The sequence below is a fragment of the Panthera uncia genome, chromosome X (genome assembly GCF_023721935.1).
Source record: "Panthera uncia isolate 11264 chromosome X, Puncia_PCG_1.0, whole genome shotgun sequence".
Lineage (NCBI taxonomy): Eukaryota > Metazoa > Chordata > Mammalia > Carnivora > Felidae > Panthera > Panthera uncia.
This window is the reverse complement of record NC_064817.1, coordinates 101,668,863-101,671,826: the sequence shown is the minus strand read 5'-3', so window position 1 is coordinate 101,671,826 and position 2,964 is coordinate 101,668,863. Positions and strand designations below refer to the sequence as shown.

At 41.0% G+C, this 2,964-nt stretch overlaps 1 pseudogene; it reads right to left on the bottom strand.

Annotated features, from left to right (window-relative positions):
* Nucleotides 1-235: 235 nt before the first annotated feature.
* Nucleotides 236-1,221, bottom strand: LOC125931958 (cell division cycle-associated protein 3-like; annotated as a pseudogene).
* Between the last annotated feature and the right edge of the window lie 1,743 nt (nt 1,222-2,964).

The window sequence follows — 2,964 nt, the reverse complement described above, 5'->3', positions numbered from 1 at the left end:
GAAGTAATCACTGCTCTTCTCTTTTTAGGGAATAGTTTTTGAAGGATTGGTGATAATTTTCATTAAATTTTTTTTAAATCACTTTCTTCAATATACAAGAAACACATGAGACACAAAGAAAGCCCAAGAAAGAGCTCAGTTGATGAGTTGGTAGTTTAGGGGGATTCAAAGACAATGACCCTTTCCAGTCTCCCAGAGAAAGAAGGGGTTGAGAGGACACAATATCACTAGGCCCCTGGTGAACCCAGTCTTAGGGCCACACACAGCCTAGTTCTTCACCAAATTTTTAAAGTGCTTATTTTTCTTGTCCTGGTCCTGGCCCTGCTCCCACACTTGGCCTCCAGTTTCCAGAAGTCATCTAGTTCCCAGAATGGCCCCTTCCTTTAGTGCCCTAGTATTTTCATTTGGGGGGGTAGGGGGAGGAAGCCATTTACCCTGTTGTAGTGTCACAGTTCCAGGGGAGTTATAATCCTCGGATGGTGAGAGTGGATCTCCCTAGTATCTTGCCATTTGCTTTCCATCTATCGTGCTTAGATCCTGAAGATCAGCAAGTCTCAGAAAGTCTCAAGGACTTGTTGACACTTGGCCTACCATAGGGGTTTCTGAGGGCTGTCTTGCTTCTTCCTTGGAGAACACTTGCTTGTAGGGAAGCCCAATCTGGCTCCAGGGTGGCATTTGGTCCTCAAGGGAAAATTAGGTGCCCAGAGGTAAGTCCAATTCAGAAGATGAAGTTGCCTCTAGAGGCAGAACAGACTCTGGGGGAAGATTTGATTTGGGAACTTTGTTCTCAAATACTTCACTCAGCTGTTTGACCAGTGGGCTTGAGAGCTCTTCACTGCTGGTCTTCATAGGTGTCCATGAAAAGCCAAGGGTAGAAGAGTGGGGATCTGAGTCTTGGGCCTGGATGGGAGAACACAGGATGCCAGCACTAGGTGAATGGCAGGGGCAGGATGGGGGAGAATCTGCCACTGGGGCCAGATATTTGTTGTGCAGTAGAGGTGCCAAACTGACTGGGGTACTCTTGGCTGTTGCCATCTCAACCAAGAGGAATAAGGTGGTCCTGGTCTATCCTTTGTGAGTAGTCTTTAAAAATTATCACTCATTCTATTTGTTTACTTTTTTAAAAAATATAATTTATTGTCAAATTAGCTAACATACAGTGTGTAAAGTGTGCTCTTGGGTTTTGGGGTAGATTCCCATGGTTCATCGCTGACATACAACACCCAGTGTTAATCCCAACAAGTGCCTTCCTCAATGCCCATCACCCATTTTCCCCTCTCCCTCACCCCCTTCAACCCTCAGTTTGTTCTCTGCACTTAAGAGTCTCTTGTAGTTTGCCTCCCTCCCTCTCTGTTTGTAACTATTTTTTCCCCTTCCCTTCCCCCTTGGTCTTCTGTTAAGTTTCTCAGGGTCCACATATGAGTGAAAACATATGATATCTGTCCTTCTCTGACTTATTTCACTCAGTATAATACTTTCCAATTACATCTACGTTGCTGCAAATGGCATGATTTCATTCTTTCTCATTGACAAGTAGTATTCTATTGTATATATAAACCACATCTTGTTTATCTGTTCATCAGTTGATGGGCATTTAGGCTTTCCATAATTTGGCTATCATTGAAAGTGCTGCTATAAACATTGGGGTACATGTGCCCCTATGCATTTGCACTCCTGTAGCCGTTGGGTAAATTCTTAGGGGTGCTATTGCTGGGTCATAGGGTAGTTCTATTTGTAATTTTTTGAGGAATCTCCACACTGTTTTCCAGAGTGGCTGCATCAGTTTGCATTCCCACCAGCAGTGCAAGAGGGTTCCCATTTCTCCACATCCTCATCAGCATCTGTAGTTTCCTGAGCTGTTCATTTTAGCCACTCTGACCGGTGTGAGGTGGTATCTCAGTATGGTTTTGATTTGTATTTCCCTGATGATGAGTGACATTGAGTATTGTTTCATGTGTCTGTTGGCCAGCTGGATGTCTTCTTTGGAAAAGTGTCTATTCATGTACTCTGCCTATTTCTGTTTACTTTTTAAAGCTTTATTTGGAACTTTCTTCCTGAGTTAGTTTAAGTAGCTTTTCTTCTTTGTAGGAATTTGTACATTTCATCTGGGTTACCTGATTTGTTGACATACAATTGTTCATAGCATTCCTTTATATTTTATTTATTTATTTATTTGGGAGAGAGAGAGAGCACGAGCTGGGGAGAGGGGCAGAAGAAGAGAGAGAAAGAATCTTAAGCATGCTCCACACTCAATGCGGAGCCTGTCTCAGGGCTCTATCCCATGACCCTGGGATCATGACCTGAGCCTAAATCAAGACTCATATGTTCAACTGACTGAGTCACCCAGATGCCCCCATAGTATTCCTTTATAATCAATTCTTTTTGTTTCTGTGACATCTGTACTAATATCCCCTCTTTCATTCCTGATTTTAGTAATTTGAGCATTGTCTTGTTTTTCAAAGTCAGTCTAGTTAAGTAAGGTTTGTTGATTTTGTTGACCTTTCAGAGAACAAACTTTTAGTTTTGTTGTTTTCACTTGTGATTTATTTTTGTTCCATTGGCTATTTAGGATTGTGTTGTTCTAGGTTTACATATTTTGTGAGTTTCTGGAGTTTTCTATTGTTATTGACTTCTAATTTCATTCCATTGTGATTGGAGAAGATGTTTTATATAATTTCAACCCCTTTATATATATTGAGACAACATTTATGGCCTGTTACCGTATCACCTCTTCTGTAACATGTTCCATGTACACTTGAGAAGAATGTGCATTAAGTTGTTGTTGGGTGAAGTGTTCTATAGGTGTATTTTTGGTCTACTTGTTCTGTAGTGTTTTTAAAATCTTTTTATTACCTTGTTGATCATCTGCCTAGTTCTATGCATTTTTGAAAGTGACATATTGAAGTCTCTAACTAATATTGTTGAATAGTCCATTTTTCCACTCAATTATGTCAGTTATTGCCT